Source organism: Molossus molossus, unplaced genomic scaffold (genome assembly GCF_014108415.1).
Source record: "Molossus molossus isolate mMolMol1 unplaced genomic scaffold, mMolMol1.p scaffold_m16_p_3, whole genome shotgun sequence".
Taxonomy (NCBI): domain Eukaryota; kingdom Metazoa; phylum Chordata; class Mammalia; order Chiroptera; family Molossidae; genus Molossus; species Molossus molossus.
Window position 1 is genome coordinate 72875483 of NW_023425366.1, and position 20784 is coordinate 72896266.

At 38.0% G+C, this 20784-nt stretch overlaps 1 long non-coding RNA gene across 2 annotated transcripts in view; it reads left to right on the forward strand.

Annotated features, from left to right (window-relative positions):
* Nucleotides 1-20784, forward strand: part of LOC118642505 — a 134644-nt gene that overhangs the window by 91108 nt on the left and 22752 nt on the right. For both annotated transcript variants that reach the window (XR_004961725.1, XR_004961724.1), the window contains exon 3: nt 2286-2363. This is a non-coding gene — a long non-coding RNA (uncharacterized LOC118642505). The remainder of the gene's footprint in view (nt 1-2285; nt 2364-20784) is intronic.

Here is a 20784-nt window from a genome sequence, read left to right on the forward strand (position 1 = left end):
AAAGGTAAATCAATGACATGTTGCAGCTTTTAAAGTCGTTACTGGTAATGATATGAAGCTTGCATATATATGGTTTTGTCTGGTTTTCAGGACATTCTTGTATGTATGTATTGCCACATCTAACGCTCTCATAGCCTGTTTAATGGCTGGTAGTTTCCAGGTTTATAGGACGTGACCAAAGTCATGCGACTGGTCTCTTATCTTTTCAGGAGTGCATGTATTGGCTTCACTGAGTGTGTGCAAACTAAGCAATAGCCATCTATTCTGGAGGTTGGGATCTGGTATCACTTAAAAGTATTTACTCAGCTGCCAGCTCATTCAAGAGTGTATCTGTCCTTGGTGGTGGCTGGGCTGTCAGGCTGAAGACTGTTATTGTTATTGGAAATGAATCTGTAAATTGTTCACAGGTAATTGTTTATAAGTAAGAACATTTATGATTTTCTCCTTATAAGTTCATCTTTTCCCTCTGTTGGATACATATGTCTAAAGATGAACTAGAAAAAAATATATTAAAACTGGAAGAACCCCTCCTACTGTAGGGGAATTGTAATACCGAAAGATATTTAATTTTTGTGGAGCAGTAATACTGGGTACAGTGTTGCCTTGTATATGTCCAAATATTTCAGGCAAAGGTAGTTTTCTATATGGAATTTAAATAATGAGGCTCATGGCATTTTACTTTTAACCTACAAGATACATTGACTAAATTACATTATTCAAGTTATGTCAAAGGAAATAGTGTAAATAACTTCTGTGTGATTTAATTTAAATTTAAGCTATATTTTAAGTGTTTCAGAGAAAGGGTGAGGGATTGTAGAAATTGCTATATGCTATAGTAGTTGAGAAGGCAGAGTGTGTGTTTTGTATTCAGAAATATATCATGTAACAGCTGTTGCAAAATTTGAATGAAAAAAATCTGAATGGGCAAATATACCTTTGTAGTCAAAGGGAATAATATATCACTGGAATTTGAATGTTCTTGAATTGCCATTTGTCCAGGAGATTGAATTTTTGAATAGTAACAGCAGTAAAATGCAAAAAAGGCAGATTAATGCAGTGATGTTTGTTAAAAAACATGTAAGTACTCAGGATAGGAATTTGAACTTATGGCTCACAATAATACTTCATTTCTTTCTTACAAACATGATTATTGAACAGATTAATATTATATGTTGAAAATTCTACTTATCTGAATAAGCTCTCAATTATAATATCCCCATTAAAGATGTATCTTTTTTTGCCCTGGCTGGTTTGGCTCAGCAGTTAGAGTGTTGACCTCCGGTCCAGAGAGACCCAGGTTCGGTTCCTGCTAAGGGCACATATCTTGGTTGCAGTTTGTTCCCAGCCCTGGTTGGGTCGTGCGGGTGGTAGCCACTCGATGTGTCCCTTTCATGTCGATGTTTCTCTCTCTCCCTCCCACTCTATCTGAACAAAAAAGAAACAAAAAAGAAAAAATGTCCTTGGGTGAGGATACATCTTTTTTCACTTTTGAGGTAGCAGTACGTATACAGTGCAGTTGGTGTTCTGCCTTTCCAGCTGACAAGCTTTTGCAATATGTAGAATATGTGGTAAGCATAGTCCTTTCGAGATGGTTTCTTGGGCAGCTGCGGGATTGGTCCCCTGGCTGACCTCTGCTCTGAGACAGTGCTTTATAGTTCACTATTCCTGTCTTTTTAAAATATGGACTACTCTTTACATCTTCCTTTTCTCTTTTTTCTTGTGCATTTAGTTCCCCCATTGAACAACAGTATCAAGTGCCTACTATACGCCAGGTGTTGTTCTAGGAGCTAGAAATGCAGCTCCTTGCTCTCTTGAAACTTCCCATCTTGTGAGGAAGGTGAATTATAAAAAAACTTAAAACAAATGAAAATAGTCACTATGAGTAGGCCAAGACATAGAATAGTGACAGACCGGTGCAGTATTGTGTGGGGGAATGAGGAAGGCCACTCATCTTGCAGGGAAGCTGAAACCTGAGTGAGAGAGAGAGCCAGACATTTCTTCCTCCTTGTGTCATTTTCCCTTCACTGTAGCCCGCAGTGGCCTACTGGCCTGGTGCATTCACAGCCTTCTGTCTGCCCAGAGTTGAAGCCAATGCCATACTGTACTCTTCGTCTCCAGGGATATGCCAGACAGCGGATGGACTGGCATTCCCGACTGTGCCTGCACTTTACTTCCTTGTAAGAATTCACTAATTATTATGTATTTTAGTAGAATCTGTTGAGCCTTTCACTGCCCCGTGCTTCATCCTCTTTGTACCACACATGTTGTACTTGTTTCTGTTATAGGCCTTGCAGTATTGCCTCGCAGTATTTGTTTTTCATCCCTTTCCAACACGCCACCCCATCTGCTCCAATAAAAGCCAGGTAAGCATCATTTCTACTCATCTTTGTTTCTCTACAGGCCAACACAGTGTCTGAAGCAGATACGTGTCAATAACTGTGTCGTATTTTAAACCAAGTGAATAAATTGTTTAATCTTACAGCGCTAACTTCAACCCACACATACTCCTGTCCTTTCTGATACCTAAGTGTTTAAATGAAAGCATAAACTGTAATAGAACAGGTTAATTTAAGTAACTTAGTGCATTCTTGTCAATTAAATAAAATGTAAAAGTTACCTTAATAATGATTCTTGTTTTTTAGTATTTATGTACTTTTCTCAACCAAAGGGAACAGGTTGCTGAACCACATTTAGAATTAATCAGAAGAAACAGAAAAGACATGTAGAGAAACTACATGATTATATATGTGCTTTTAGACTGCAAGATGAAATTAGATAAGTCATTTGAAGATCTAGATGATTCATTATAATGCAATACATTATGTGGCTTACCTTAAATTATAATGTGACACTGAGAAATGCCATGGCCTGAAGACGTACTTTATCATGATGTCGTCATGCATTTATAGGAATCCGTAGAGGTATTTATAATTTTTCATGGAAAAGAAATTTAAACATTTTTAGGGCAACATTTAAAAACAAAATTATATTTTGAATATTTAGTTACACATGCTTTTATTTGTTTGCCCTAAGACAGAAAGAAATTGATGATAGTGAGTTCATTTTTGTAGTTTTAAAACGGTTTGCCATTTTTTTTTTCATTTGCTTTTAAATAAAGGGAATAAGTATCATCAGTATACAGCTTAACAGTGATTGCCTCTAAATATCATGGCATTTTTCACTATTTCTGGTAAAGTCTTTTAAAGTCTATTATTTTACTCTTTTTAATCATACGAGTCTTAAAGAATGACCATTATGTTCTTTGGGTATGAATCACTCTCAACAAAGGGAAAGACTGTAAACAACACAGACACTTAAGTTTATTTTTTTGTGTGAAAAGAGCAACATTTACACCTTTTATATATTGTTCCTTCTAAAATGCTAATGTCTAAACAGTAAAAAGGTAAATTCAGCTGAATATAATGGAAAGAAGGGAAGAAAAGATATGGATATGATTTGATATTTTCTTAACTTTTGTTTTCTTCATGCATGGCAGAGAAATTTATTTAAGCTTCTAAGGTTTTACTTGAATGATAAGTCTTATTATTTAAAAGAGAAGTGTAGCATTATCGTAATTGTACTCTAAAGGTAAATGGCTGCTTTTGTTTTGTTTTTAATTTATTGTGAGTTGAAAGGGGATAGTTCTTTCAAAATGAGTTTCTGTTCATCATCAGTAAATAAAAATAAGAAGAAAATAGTGTGGAGAGGGCCAGTCTGCAGCTTCTGTATCATAGTCATATTCATTAGTAATAACACATGTATTATGAATGTTCTTAATTCTTGCTGTAAAGTCTTGATGAAGATGGGAGAGTTTCTGGTTTTTCACCTTGAAATATTTTTGAATATGAAAAGTTGACAGTGATGGATTGAGTAACATGTAACAAATATAGAATCAGGTCTGGAATATACCTTGTAATACCAGATCCAACTCCTTGAATCTCAGTAGAAGTACACCTAAGTCTTTGAATTCCTAAAAGATCTTTAAAGAAAATGTTGTCACTTTTTAAAAGTGATATACAGTCATGTCTCAGCATCTGTAGGGGATTGACCCCTGCGGATACAAAATTTGCAGTGCTCAAGTTCTTATATCAAATGGAGTAGTATTTGCACTTAACCTATATTTACCTACAGGCTATGTAGCAGGGTATGCCTAACATAATTTCATTTGTGTGGGTTGTGTGTGGCATGTGGCAAAATCAATTTTTGTTTTCTGGAAGTTCCTGGGATTTTTTCCCTGATATTTTTGATCAACAGTTGAATGAATGTGAAACCTGTGGATATAGAGGACCAACTGTTTATCATACATATGGGTGCATGTCTAGAGCTGAAGAATAGCTGTAAACTCCTGTGGAGCCATCACTCAGGTCAAGAGAGAGAACCTGCTAGTATTTCAGAAGTCCTTTCTATGTGAGATTTCCTTTCCTTTCTATCAAAACTGGTCCCTGTTGTTTTCAGTGTTTATATTCAAGGGTTATCTGTAGAATCGTTGTTTCTGTTCCCCAGAATTTCGCAGATTTATTATTGGAAAGAAACTCCACAGAAATCCTCTCTATGTAAGAGGTATTTGTAGTCCTGGTATATATGAAGTACATTTAGTAGCTGAGAGTAAAAGTATATACTTAGGAAATTGTGCCAGTTGATGCATTTGGTGAATATACTGTGGTAAGCATCCTTCTTTCTGTCTTTGAAATACAGAGGCTTAAAGATGGAAAGTTGTGGAGGTTTGGGAGGATGGGGCGAGAAGGGATGCTTGGAATGACATGGATTAAACCCTCTTTCCTGATGGATGATGTAGCAGATCCAGCAGAACTTCAGCCAGTTGTTGAACTAGCAGGCTAGCAGGTGACTACTGGAAGGCAATTTTTGATTAATAAGACACCCGACAAATGATTTAACCGCCATATAATCAGATTTTTCAGAAGAAAAAATATGTCCACTGCCATTCTTGACTAGACACTAGATCTTTAAATATACACCTCAGTGCTCTGCGCATAAAACATGTTGCTTTTCTTCATTCTGATGGTTATCGCATTATGTCCAAACTTATTTCTTAGCTGATTTTTTACCTTGCATGGTTTTGTTTTACTGTATTTTGAATTATTCATCCCTGAGCAGATACTTCATTACTGTAAAAAGAGTTATAAACATCACTGAAATGATGCTGGTCATCAAAGAGCAGATGGGTGCCGGTTTCTGCAGGGTTTTTTTTTTTTTTCCTTCCCCCGGGAGAGCTGTTGGCACAGTATAACAATATGCAATTAGATTACTGGAACAGAAAGAAAAAAGGAAGGGAAATTAAATTAGCCTACAGAAGTCTACATTATTTTTTTCTAAAAAAGAGGAAAAAACTATCACTTTTAAATATAGGTGTTTATTATAATTAAAGAGCGTAACATATATTTCCTCTATCAGATTTCATATCAGCACTCCCACTTCATTCTGTTTTCGCTCTCCTGTGCCCCCCTTGTTCACGTCTGTGCTCCATGGCAGATCTGCTTAGTAATCACTGCTGCCAGGACAAAGCTGCCATCAGCGGAGAAGTGACAGTTCACAAAGAGAGAGGCGCTAGCAATCCCAGACGCAGAGGACATTAACTACGGTGCAAGACAGAGCAGGTCTTTATTTTGACCTGTGAAACATAGATGCTATTGTAAAAAAAAATATCATGATACAAAATATCTTCAGCCAGTAGCTTTGGATGATATTAATCTTCGAGGTTTGCACTGTGTTTTATCACTCCAGGTTTTGCCGCCTCCTCTTCTTTACGTTCGGGAAAGAAAATCTAGGGGATTCGCTCTACCCTTTATCAATTCTGGAACAACTTGTCTGGCTTCAGAAGCACCTCTGAATGGAGAATTCTTTTTCTTGTTGGAGTGTATTCTTTAATGTATTGAGGGGTCGTGGTTTTTATTATTACTAGCTGGGGTGAAGAACAAGAACTAATCGATATTTTTCCCCAGATCTCTCCCTAAGTATCTTACCACCCCATCTATTTGTCTTTTGTCTCTTCTTTACTTTTCCTGGTTGAGATGTTTCTAATATAAGTCTCTCACATTTCATACACAATCCATTAGGATATTCTATTTTCTCCACCTTCAGAATCTATCCAGAAGCCAATCACAGTAGTCCCTCCCCTTACCTTTAACTATGGTTTCAGTTACGTATCGCCAACCTAAGCCAAAAATATTAAATGAGAAATTCCAGAAATATAAACATTTCATACGTTTTCAATTGTGCACTGTTCTGAGGAGAGTGATGGCATCTCGAGCCGTCCCGTCCCCCGGGACTGAATCATCTCTTTCCCAGCACATCCATGCTGTGCTTGCTTCCCGCCTCACTCCCTCGGCAGCCATCTGGGTGAGCTGATCAGTTCTTAAAGAAAGACCACAACTTTTATCATGGTATATTGTTAAAATTGTCGTATTTTATTATTAGTTATTGTTAATTTCTTACTTAGCCTAATGTACAAGTTAAACTTTACATGTAAGAAAAACAGCATATGAAGAGTTTGATGCTATCCAGTGTCAGACATTCACTGGGGGTCTTGGAATGTATCTCCTGTGGATAAAGGGTGACTACCTTCCTTATCAACCACTCTGGACAGAACCACCTGGGTTACAGCAGAAAATAATATGCTTTCTTTGCTTATTCCCTTGCTCCTCTGTTCCCTTCAGTTCATTCTCAACAAAGGTGCTGAAGTAATCCTTTTGAACTGGAAATCCAATCATGTCATTCTTATCAGACTTGGCAGTGACTCTCCATTTAACACAGAGCACAAGCCACAGTCCTTGCAGTGACCTCACGACCCTACAGATTCATTCTCTGTTACCTGCCTGACCTGCTTCCCCAACTTGGTTCAGCCACATTGGCTTCCTTGTGGCTGCTTAGCCGCAGCGTTATCATCTACCCGGGAACCTCTACTGAGGGGCTCACTCCCGACCACCTGAGTCTCGGTCACGTGTTACCTTTATAATCTTGTAACATACCCCATTTTCTATCTAGATTTAGTCTCCTCCTTGATTTCTGTGTGACTCTAACTTTACACAGTTCTTCATTAATTTCTAGATGAGAGTGAGGAATGAGAATCTCAGAATAAATGCAGACTAGTATCAGATAAGAAAATGGATCATAATCCTCTCGTCTGAGTCCATTTGGGCTGTTATAACAGAATACCATAGACTGGGGAGCTTATAAAGAATAGACATTTATTTCTCAGTTCTGGAAGCTATGAAGTCCAAGATCAAGCACCAGCAGATTGGTATTCTGGTGCGAACCCACTTCCTGATGCAGAGGTGGCTGTCTTCACATGGCGCCCTACCTGGGGGACGGGCGAGGGAGCTCGCCAGGGTCTCTTTTATGAAAACACTAATCCTCACGTAGCACAACCACCTGTCTTAATTCCAAATCTATTCTTTCATTATTGGCAAGAAGATTATAATTGACTTGAAATACTTGAAGGTTGTTACAGCCAAGACTTGATTTTTCTCCAAGAAAAAAAAGGTAGACCAAATTGGGCTGTTAGGAGTAGGACCTTGTGGCTCAGCATAAAGAGCTTTGAAGTAGTGCAGCTCTCTGGAAACAGAGGGGGCTGCCTCGGGATGCGGTGGGTATTTGGTCCTTTAGGTGTTCTACCCAGGTGGACAATGATGGATTTTTTTTTTAGTCCTCATCCGAGGATATTTTTCCATTTATTTTCAGACAGAATGGGAGGGAGAGGGAGAGGGAGAGGGAGGGAGGGAGGGAGGGAGAAAGAGAGAGAGAGAGAGACATTGATTGGTTGCCTCCCACACGACCCCCACTGCGGTATGTGTCCTTGACCGGAATTAAACCCGAGGCTTTTTGGTCCTCAGGCCGACGCTCTAACTGCAGAGCCAAACTGGCCAGGGCTAATGATGGAGTCTTAAACTACTCGATCTTCCATCTCTAAGAGTCTACGATAAAATTTCTACCCCCTAGAAACACTACCAAAAGCTATAATGGTAGCATTTCATAATTATTATTTATTTGTGTTTTAGAGTAATACATTATAAGAGTATAATGTCATATAGACTACAGTGCTTGCAATGTACTACCAAACAACTGAGTATACTCCCATGAGCTCTTTGAGCCAGGTATTATTATGTCTGGTTTATAAAGGAGGATGTCGACTCAGAGTGCATGTTGGTTTGCCTGGAGCAAAATGCCTGGACCGTGAGGGAACTGGGAGTTTAAACAAGGCCCTTTGAACTCACTGCTCTTTTTACTGCTTGGAAATAATCAGTGAAAACTGTTGAAGTGTACACAGTCTTGGGTAAATATTTAAAACTCAAGAAGAAATCGAAAATCAAAAAGGTCTGTAACCATTAAAGAGATTCAATCAGTTGTTGAAAAAACCAAAAAACTTATTTATCGAAAATCCAAAAAAGCCTAAACATTTTTACCAGAAAGTTCTGTGAACAATTCTAATCTTATATAAACTTATCTAGAGACTAAAACAGTGTTTGCTCCCCAAGTCATTACATACGGTGTCAAAATCAGAGCAGGGAGTATGAGAAGGGAGAATTAAGCACTTGTAAAATTAGATGCAAAATTCCTAAACAAAATAATGAAATCTGAATCCAGCCATGTATTTAAAACACGTGTTGTGACCAAAGAAGTTTTATCCCATCTTAAAGAGTTGGGCTTGACATCGGAAAATATGTTACGGCAGTTCCCACATTAAGAGAATAGAGGAGAAAAAACATCATTTTCTTAACGATTTCCAAAAGTTGTTTGATAAAATCCAGTATCTTGTCATAATAAAAACTCTTAACAACCTGGAATTAGAAAAGTAATTTTCCTGTTGATAGACATCCTGCATAAGGAATGCCCACCAAGACCCACGATAAATGTCATGTTTGATGCTGAGACATTAGAAGTGTTCCCTCTACAATTAGAAATGAGACGTGTGTCTACTCTCACTGCTTCTGTTCACCATTGTATTAGAGGTCTTTACCATAGCAGTAAAATAAAAATTCAAGTTCTAATATTATAGACACATAAAATTAATATATTTATAGTACATACAATTTTATATGTAAAATTAATATACATTAAAATTAATATGCGGTCTTTTCTTTCAAACAGCACTGATCCAAACTCTTTTTTGATAATGATATATAAAAGAGAAGAAAGTTGGATTATCTTTATTTGTTGCTTATGGTTTTTATAAACATGCTTTGTTTCTATTCAGAAATGTTCATGTTGATGGAAAAAACACAGGCAAAACAAAGTCCAGAGAAAATAGTAATTATCCATTTTGTTTTGGAAATGTTTGACATAGAAATTCTTTAATTAAAATATATTGAGTTGGACATCACACCTTTTTATAACAATAATAATATAAAGAGAAGTTTCTGTAAAAAAAATAGTTCAATACAATGGGTCCCACAAACTTTGATCTTACTGGTCAGTAGTGGTGTATAATTTAGGATTGGGTTCAGGTACCTCTAACAAAACAAATGAAAATGTCTTTAATAAGATAGAAGTTAATTTTTATCACAAATGAAAGAGATTCATTTACTTTGGAGATGAGATGGTATGGTTTTTACATATATCCATCAGGGACCTGGGCTCCTTCCAGTTCACCACTCTTTCATCTTTACACTATAACCCCTGTCCTCATGGCTCAGTAACTGCTAACCTTCCAGCCGCCACATGTCCCCTTAGCCAGCAGGATGGAAGGGGCCAGGAATAGCACACAAACAAACAAACCTTTGCCACGTGGCCACCTGTCTGCAGCTGGGGTTTGTTGTCCTTTAACTGAACAGCAATATGGCCAGCTAAAAATCAGGGTTCTTGTTATGAAGGTGCAACAGGAAAAGGGATATTATAAGGCTAGTAGTCTCTGTTACAGGTGGATATTTTCACTTAATAATTAAGCCAATTTAGTTGTTGGAAGATGAGAATAAACATACTCTTTAAAAAATTTTTTTTCTTTATAGATTTTAGAGAGAGTAAGGGAGAGGGAGACAGAGATAGAAACATCAATGAGAGAGAACATCCACTGGCCGCCTCCTGCATGCTCCCCACTGGGGATCGGGCCCATAACCTGGGCATGTGCCCTGACCGAGAATTGAACCAGCAGTCTCTTGGTACATGGGGCTCTACCACTGAGCCACACCAGCCAGGCCATACATCTCTTTATTTAATTTTACCTTGTCCTTTTCAGTATAGGAATATTGTGTCATCGAGCAGTTATTTATTTTTTTTAAGGCAATTTGTCATTGAGAATAGTAAACACTCATAATAAGCTTCATTAAAATTCAGTTATTTAGAGTAAAGTTGCCTAATTCTTTCAGGCAACTCATGCTAACAAATTGTACTTAGCATAATTGCTGGGTTAATACCATCTCTTTTTCTAGATCAAATCCTTTTGATTTGCATTTCTTACAGCGGTTGTCCTCTGCACTTGGAGTAGTAACACACTGTGTGTGTGTGTGTGTGTGTGTGTATATATGTTCTAGGACCCAGAATGAAGCCTTGCCTATTCTACCATCTCCACCTACTCACTCTCAAATTCCTACATACACACACAGAGACTGTTGTTTCTCTACTTTGCAGCATAACAATAGTTATTATTTCATTATTTTAAAAAAAAATCAAACTAAGTAGTTACCGGAACATGATCATCTGTGGGTTCTCTGTTCTTTGAAGATTGTGCGGTTTTGTTGTATGCATATAGACCCAAAGAGCTTTAAAGGGTAAAAGAGAGAGGCAGAGCAGAGCATTCTCAATAATTTTCTCAATCTTCATTTTATAGCTTTACTAAGGGACATAAATGAATAGTTACAAAAGAGTACAGAGTACTTCCTAAAAGTATTTCTAAATTTGATCATAATCAAAATCTCACTAAGACTACTTTATTTATTTTATTTTTTTTTCCTTTTTCTTTACTGATTTTAGAGAGAGGAAGAGAGAGGGAGAGAGAGATAGGAACATTGATGAGAGAGAACCTATCGAGTGGCTACCTCCTGCATGTCCCCCACTGGGTATCGGGCCCACAACCTGGGCATGTGCCCTGACCGGGAATCAAACTGGTGACCTCTTGGTGCATGGGTCTACACTCAACCACTGAGCCGCACCCACTGGGCAGGACTGTTTCATTTTTGAAATTGAAAATGTAGATTCATTAATTTGTCTTGAAAAATAAGCTGAAGATAGTAGTAGCCAACAACATACTAACAGATAAAGCAAGCAGAACTTGACTTGTCAGATGTCTAAACATATTCATTATAAAGTTAAAACTTGACCCCTTCCCTCCCCAAAAAGGATAGTTCAATCAATGAAACAGAATAAACATCTGGAAAATATGTTTAAATTTGTATAGATACGAAGTATGTCAAGACTGTCTAGATAGGATTTAATATGGCCATACAAAAAATTGAGTAATTATTTGTGAAAAATGAAAGTTGATTCCTATTCCATGCCACACACAAAAATATATTACAGATGGATTCAGTAGTTATTCACAAGAATGAAACCACAATTCAACTAATCTCAGGGTAGGGGAAGGAATTAAAAGTGAGAGACAAACACAAAAGAAAAAATGTTAATCGTTTGATTTCACAAAATGCAACCTAATTTTACATATGTGCATATCCATATATAGCAAGTCCTCAAATAACGTCATTTTGTGCAACATTTTATGTTGAATGGCATTTTGATCAATGTCATTTTGTTATAATGTTGATGAGATGCCCAAGGAACTTAACTTTTGTTTATATCAATTAGTCTGTGGCAAAATTGTTTTATTTTATGTCATTTCACTCAAAGTCGCAGAACCTATTGAAGAAATTAAGTGAGGATTTATTGTCCATATAAATGCATGGAAAATAGGCTAAGGGATACATGCAAAATTGTTCACAGAAGTTATTCTATTTAAAGAAATGGAATTGAGTCTGGCTGGTGTAGTTCAGTGGTTGAGCATTGACCCATGCACCAAAAGGTCGCTGGTTCAATTTCCAGTCAGGGCACATGCCCAGGTTGTGGGCCCGATGCCCAGTGTGGGTCATGCAGGAGGCGGCCAGTCGATGTTCTCTCTCATTGATGTTTCTCTCTCTCTCTCCCTCTCTCTCCTCTCTTTCTAAAATCAAAACAGGAAAAAAAAATTAAAGAAATGGTATTGTTACAGGTTGTTGTGTGAGGTAGTCTTTCACAACTCATTTTGAATACTACTGTGTTGTTTTAAGTCTTAAAAATATAATGAATCAATGCATTATGTATAAATACAGTTATAAAATTGAGAGAAAGTAAAGAATTAATACACAGGCTGTTTGAGTGACTTTTATGAGCAGACATGTAGCCAGTCATAACTTCTCCATTGGATATGCAGGATAATATTAGGGTTTGGGTAGTTTGCTAATCTAGACATATTCTTATTCCAACATCAGGGGCTATTTTCAGGAAGGAAGATAAAAAATTCATCAACATAGTCCTAAGAAGCAAGTCAGCAGAACACCAGATGAAAACGAGGAGTCTTACAGGTTGGTCAGTGGTACTGTTGAACAATGTTCTACCCTCAGGCCTGGTGTTTTAAAGAAACCACTACAGCTTAAGGGTTTGCTAAGATGTGACCTCATACATGGGGAAACATTTTAATGTTTCTAGAACTGTGGTATATGTACATTTAGTGGAATGACTTTTGATACTTCTTTTTCCTTACAAAGTTACATTGAGGGTGCAGGGTGAAAATTGATGGTACACGTAAATGAGCATTCAAAGGGGAAAAAGAGAACTTCAGTGTAAACCTTTCAGCTTATACAAAAAACTAACTCAAAATGTGTCACAGAGTTAAATGTAAAACATAAGATTATAAAACTTTTAGGAAAAAACATAGAAGAAATTCTTCAGGACCTAGGTCTAGATGAAAAGTTCTGAGACTTGACGCTAAAAGCACAGTCCGTAACAGGAAAAAATCAGTTAATTGCAGCTCATCAAAAACGTTTGCTCTACAAAAGACCCTGTGAAGAGGATAAAAAGACAAGTTACAGACAGAAAGAAATATTTGAAAATCACATATCTGATGAAGGCCTTGTTTCTCGAATCTGTAACAAACTCTCAAAATTCAACAGTAAAAAAAATTACAAAATGGACAAAAGATGTGAGAATAGACATTCCACTGGAAAAGCTATACAGTCGTCCCTCACCACTTCGTCCTTCGACATTTGCGGCTTCACTCTATCACAGTTTTTTCCAAATATATTCATTAAAAAGTTGATTGAGACAGTGAAAATGATACAGTGCACACTTTGTTGTCTCAGTAAATTACACACCCCTTACACTTGCGCGTGTCTCGCTAGTCGTGAGAACTGTTAAGGCAGTACAGGACATGATTGGCGAATGGGACCCACAAATGATGCGTACATTGCAGTTCCAGAGTGCACTTGATGGAGTGATAAGACCCTCGAAAGCTTCCTCACGCATGTGAAAAGACAGCACCAGCAACTGCCTATCACAATGTTCTTCAGCCGTGCACCCAGACACCCACTACCTATGCCTAGGGCTCCTTCAGCGGAAGAGGACGACGACGCACCTGCTGAAGACACTACCACCTGAAGACTCTCCTACTGAGGTCGTGCCTTCAGAGGAGCAGTAACCTTGCTCTTCTTTGCTGTGCAGTGCATCTCTTCATCTTCATCGCTTCATCATCGAACAAGTTGCACTATTTTCAACGTTAGTGGTTGTGTGTAAGAACTGTGTGTGTAATTAAATGTACAATAATATAATATTTGTAACATCTTATATGTCTTATTTTCTCTTATTTTGTCTAATATAATGGGTAATACGAGTATAATGGTGACTAAAGGGTGTTATTTTATGTTTAGAAGGCTCTAATAATGTTAAAAACATATTTAGAAGGTTGTAAACAGGTTTTCTATGTTCTAAATGTGAAAATATTCGATTTATAAATAAAGACTCTTACTTCACAGAAATTCATTTATCGCGGTAGAGTCTGGAACTGATTGCAATAAATGAGGGCTCACTGTACAGATGGCAAATAAGCACAGGTAAAGATGCTCCACATCATTACCCACTAGGGAAATTAAAAGCACAGTGAGATATCACTACACACCTACTATACAAGCTGAAATGATAACATAGCGACGGCCTCTGCATTGTTTGCTTTTTCTCACAGTTGCAACTATTTTGACTTATAAAATAATACCAAATGATGTCAAGGATCTGGAGAACTGGATCCTTCATACATTGCTAGTGGGAATCTAAATGTCATAGCCACTCTGGAAAAGAGTGTGACCATTTCTCACAAAATGACCACATAACCCAGCAATTGCATTCTTGAGCATTTATCCCAGAGAAATAGAAATTTATGTTCTCTCAGAATCCTATACATGCCTGTTTATAGCAATCTTATTTGTAGAAGCCTCAAACTGGAAACAACCCAAATGTCCTTCAAAGGTGAACAGTTGAACTGTGGTACATCTCTATCATGAACTGGGACTCGATAGTAAAAAGGAGTGAACCATTGATATATGCAGCAACTTGAATGGATCTCAAGGGAATTATGCTGAGTGAAAAATCCAACCTCAGAAGAATACCCACTGTATGATTCTGTTTATATAACATCCTTGAGATGACAAACTTACAAGGGATGGAGAACAGAATTCCTCCTTGTGCTGTATGCTAGTGCAAGGTGTTACCACAGAGGGAAACTGGGTGAAGGGTATATGGAGTCTCTCTGTATTATTTCTTCTAACTGCATATGAGTCTACAATAATCTAAACACATACACACACAAACCCCAAACAAGAACAACAACAACAACAACAACAAAAACTAAGGGTTCTTTCAACTTGAGGGAAAGGGAACAGAAGACTCAACAGTGTGAATAAGTAACTTGCCCAGGGTCCCACTGCATGTGAGTAGCAGTGCTTAGATTCAAATTCAGATCTCTCTGGCATCAAGGTTTTCTGTGTTTCCATAGCATATGCCATCTTCTGGAAAGTCCCAAAGTAAATAGAAGTAGTTTTTACATGCAGGACTTGGAAGTTGTTTCTCCAGACTAGCAAAGAAAATTGAGATCAGATCTTAGGTTTCAGTTAAACTCTCCTCAACTGTGTTTTCCAAAAATGTCTGGCAGTGCTTCTCAAACATCATAAGACTGCCTGGGGATCTTGGTAAGATGCAGACTGTGGTCCATCCTGGGTGGGGCCTGAGACTGTCTAGTTCAAATAAGCTCCCAGGTGATGCTCAAGCTGTTATTGGTGGATTAATCAGCTGTGCAGCAAGAATAAAAGGAACCTCTATTGTGGCTGTGTGTCATTAAGGTGACTTACAGAAGGCCTTACAGCAAACAGCACGGCACATGGGGTTAGGATACCACACTCCAGTGACACATGGAATGAGAAAAGAAGGTGACCATTGTCAGGGTGAAGTTTAAGCACAGGAATCCATCTGTAAGTGAAGGGAGTTGACAGACATTTTGAGGGTGGAAACAGACAAACTCAAGTCAACGCATAATGTTAAAGTGATGCTTTGCGGTGAGCTGTTTGTTGTAAATATAATGTCATCTATTTTCATTCATGTGTAAGAGAAATTCCTGATGAGGTGGGAAGTTTATTGTGTCCACAGCCTAGATCGACTGTCATCAAAGCTGACAGCTCCATTTTCAGTCATTTAAGTATTTGGGGATTTGATTTGTCCTGTTATCTAAACTAATTAGGATCAGAACGTGCATAGCTTCCATTTATTCAGGGTACTCATGTTTTCCTTTTGTATTACTAAGCCGCACAAAAACATTGTGCCAAAGAATTTTAGATGCCCTTCTTTCAAAGTCAGTCTTTAATTATTAAAGCTTTTATCGGGTTTTATGAAAGGTGCCATGTTTTCAGAGGTAACTAAATCTTGATGTGGCTTTATGTTGTGATGGGAAATTATTAGATGACTATGAGAATTGGGAAAATGAACTGTGAAATTGTGTGGTATTTCCAAGTGTGAGTTTCTTTTGTGATCTATATTTTATCATGTACTCGATCACATTTGGTGGTGCTCATGGGTCACCAAGCCCGTAGGCTATTGTTTCTTTAAACCATGAGGCCTGAGGGGTAGAACCCTGCACAACTTACACCACTGGCCAAGCTATAAGACTTATTTCCCAGGGAGCTGTGTTGACTTTATTCTTAGGACCAACTTAATGCTCTTTTCTTTTCCTCCTCCCTTACAATAGTTCCTGATGGTGGAAGTAATAATGACTTGCAAAGGTACCTTTGAGAAACTGTTTTTCATGGGTCTTCTGCTTCCCTTCTTGCCCCAGCCTCCTCCACTTTAGCCTCTACATCATGGCCAGAATGATCTACAACACACCTCTGATTCCATCCATTACAGGATAAAGACTTAATACCTTGGCATGTATCACGAGGTCCTTCCTGCATTGGCTCTTCCCTTACTTTCAGCCTTTACCCTTCCAGTGTTCCTCGTGCTCTGTCTGTACTTAGCTACTTGAGTTCTTAGGACTCAGCTTGCTTTCTCCTTCCCTAAGGTTGACCGGTAGGCTGTTTCTCTATTGGGATTCTCTTTCTCCACTGGCCGCCTGGTGAACACCTGCTGCTTAGCTCAGATAGTCACTTGCTCTATGAAGCTGCCTGTCTTAGTCAAGTCTGTTTGCTCTCAAAGAATAGAAACCCACTCAGATTATCACAAATAAAAATGTTTATATAAATGGAAGAGCAGGCCACTTCATGGACATTCCCAAATAGGATAGGAAATATACTAAGACATTGGGGATGGAAGAGGGCAGTCAGGAACCATGGTTGTTACCATGGTGTTGCCTGATTTCTGTCATTCCTCTTGTGTCTGCCTCATTGTTTTGACATAAAAAGTGGTATTTTGCCTTCTGTATTCTTTGGTCAGTTAAGCTTGCTCATGGCTTCACTTTGGCCTACCCTGATGTCAATTTGGTCCTGACTCTGCAAGAATTTTGAACTCAACTAACATCTCATTTTCCCAATTTTAAATTCCCAGGGAGTGATATTTGGATTGGCCTAGTTAAGTAAAGTGGTCAGTCATATGGCTGGGGATTGAGGTCACATCTTACAATAGGGTACACCATTCAAAACTGAAGGTATGTGTTTGGTGCTACTGCTCTGTTTTCACTACTTAGAGGTAGATGATGACCCCACCACTTTCTCCCAAGTCCCTCTTTACTGTGCTCCTAAACACACGGTCTTACTTACCCTTCACTCACAGGGTACAGCGTACTCAGACTTTAGGGTGTAGCATCTCACTTCATGTTGAGAAATTCTTCAAATTCTGGGGTTGTTTTTCTTCTCATGGTCTCCTTGCCAAGTAAGAAGAGCAAGTTCAGGTTTTTGACTAGACATGCTCTCAATGGGATTATTATATATATATATTTTTTTTGGTTCAGGGAACTCAACTCTTTGTTTATTTGGGAAGAAAAAAATGGAATAAAATGTAAAAGAAAGATTTTTTTAAACCCCTTCTTCTGTGAAAATGTATCTACCTGAGTGAGCTAAAGATAGTAAAATTACATTTAGGTTAATGTCATTCAGCTCCCTAAACCACTTCCTAAGACTATTCCAGTGAGAGTGCTTTAGATGATAAGGGGCACATTTTTTCTAGGAAAACTTATTTAAGTGGAAATATCCTAAAGAAACTCAATTAAAGCTGAAATTGGTCAGAGAATTATAGTTTTTTCTTTAAATACATACCACATTCTATAAATTATTCTATAATGCCCTATTTTGAGAATTTATTCTACAGAACCAGTTCTGTTCTAGGAAATAAAAACACAGTAAGGATTTTATTTATTATTGCCGATGCAAAATACTGTGTATTTGAGAGGCCTGTTCCCAATCTCTTGCATGATCCTCTTGACAGCCCTGTTGCTTCATAGTGGAATTTGCAGACTTGAAGCATGATGTCCCTCCTGTGAGTGTCAGAAGGAGGGTATACTCCAAGAGAAGAATTAGATTGGTTTTTTCATTGAAGTTTCAAATATGTTCCCTTTCTCTCTTTTTCTATTACCTTCTTTTTCTCCCTCTTTTTTTCCCTTTAACCATAGGACTTGATTTGCATTCCCTTTTCCATCTATTAGAGGCTAGCGATACCTCTTTTTCTTGCTACTTATGATTATTTGGTGGAATATGTGAATGTACCTTATAAACTGTTGTGCTTTGGAAAGATTAGACACAATTGGGGCCTAGTATGTGCAGTGAAAGGAGAAAAGATGCTGATATGTGATCCCTGCCCTCACGGATTAGCATTTCGCTTGGGAGTCAGACAAATCTAGGCTCTTTGCCTCAACATTCTGAGTCAAAAGATTTGCTACTATTTTAAGCAACCCTCTCCCCCTCCCAGATTATTGTTATTGGGTAAGTTTGGGAAATACTGACAAAAGATTTCACTCTCATTTTCTTCCTTCATTAAATGAAGTATAAAACAAAATACCTACCTAGTAGATTTGACAAAGTATGAATAAGAGAATGTTCCTGAAAGTACCTCCATGGTGCTTGGATGATAGGTGTTTGATAAATGGTTTTCTCCCTTCCTTTCAATAAAACGAAGGAATTGATCAGAACTCTAAGGGAAGTACAAAGAAAGTGTCCTGATGCTTCAGAGCAGTAGGAGGAAGAGCTTACTTCCACTCGGGAAGGAGAGGAGAGGTGTTCCCTGTGCTGGCCTGTCACTGAGAGGTGGTGTGTGGGGAAGAGGGGTGGGTAACGGGTAGACTCTGGTGTCTATAAAACTTGGTTTCAAATCCTAGTTTTTCTGTTTACCAAGTAACCTGGAACATGTCATTTGACCTCATACACATCAGTTTTCTCATTTACACAATAAGGGTAACAATAACACCCAGCTCCTGGGATTGTTGTGAGGCAAGTACTCATCATTCATTCATTCAACAATATTTCTGAGCTCTTGCTCTCTGTCAGGCATTGTTCTGGATGCTAGGGATATAGCAGCGAAAAGGAAGAAGTAGAACACCGTCACGTAACCAGTGCTCAAGAAACGAGGGTCCTTAGTATGCTGTAATATAAAGCCTGCCAGCCCTATTGTCTAATTTATATCTTGTTACTGTGACACAGATATAAATTACTAGAGCTTTAATTGTTTGTCTGGAGCCACAGAATCAAAATTGTAGGCCTTAGCTGGAAGGGGCCCCAGAGCTCCTGTGGAATGTTGTTGATGCCCACTGAATACACAGTTGGTAGCCGTTGATGCACAGTGGGTGTGCACTGCGGTATTTTTCTAGAAGTGGGGATTGATTGATCAGTGTCTGATCTAGACGCACATGCCTGTTACATTCCTCTTGTGAGCCAGGGCTCATGTTTTGATGGTGGTTAGACCTGTAGTCAGTAGCCATGGGACATAATACATATAACAGGTCCACATTATGTGCATATATATTTTGAAGGCAGAACATTGACACAGAAGGTAAAGGAGAGGGCAGGAGTAAGGATATACCCTTTTGACTTCATTATCATCAGGCACGTAATTAAATTAGTCAGCTCCAGTTGGCCAACAACCAGTTTATTACTGTCTAGATTTACATATTGATAGACTGTTGTACTGATTGTTTTGCTCCTAGTCTATTGCTTATTTATTTTGCCAAGAACCCTCTTTGTATACATGGCATTTATAGTATACCAAAACCATATATGAAGATTTTGGTAACCTACTGAAAAGCCACTTACTTCTTGTTGAAGTGTGTGGTAACTGAAATAGTCAAGAAAACCAGGCCTAGTAATAGCTAGCAGCAGAAATTTTAAGAGGGTAGAAAGAGAAAGTCCATGATTACATTTTAGAGGCATAGTGTTTTGAGCACAAATGTGTGATGTCTTCCCAAATCCCAAAGCTGAGAATTAGCACTGTAAGCTTTTGTGAAAATTAGTGCTGTTTTTGTAATTTATTGATGGTGTAGATGCTACACTCAAGACATTTAGCACTTTTATGAATGAGAATTCTCTTTTTGGTTCTATTTTTTAGCCATTTAGTTTAGGAAACAATTTTCTTCACCTTAAATAGTTTTGGCTTTGGATAGAAATTTAAATACATCTTTATCAAATAAAAGTCATTAATGTGTACAATACTTTCCAGAAAACAATTATTGCCTTCAGAGTAGTTATATGTAAATTAGCTTCTAATTAACAATTCTTTTGTCGATTGTCTGTCCTTCCTGTATTTATCAGCTATTGTAAGTTATATTTGAATATATGTTCATACATTTTTTTAAACATTTTAGATGGTTAGACAAATGTCCAGTTAATAGAATAGTTTCCTGCCTTCTGGGAACAAAATATTGTATGGGGAATGAATAAAGCTGTGCAAAATGACTAATTTTGTGGGGTGGTGTACTCCATGACTTCTCATGCTCCTTTGGTCCATATGAAATCTGTGCTCTTGCCAAGGCCCAGGAGATGGCTATGAAGGCTCCACTGAAACTTGAATATAGTGTGGCCTGGTTTAAGTAGAGGTCAGGGGGAACTGAAGCACATGCACTGTGTGCTCATGAGGCCTTGTCTTGTCATCTTCCAGTATCAGCCACTGACTTTCAGATTTCATTGTATCAGCACAGGAAAAGGATGGGGTGGGGGCAGGACACTGTGACTAGAAAACTATCTAGCTATATCTGGTTTCCCTCATATATCAAAACCCCATGTAGGGCCTCATGGTAGCCTCTGAGCTTTTTATTCTCATCCAGATAGCACATTTGGAAACAGAATGTGGAATCCTAGATTAGTGCAAGTAGAATAGCTCTTCAGTGCACCCTGTGTTGTAGATCAGTTT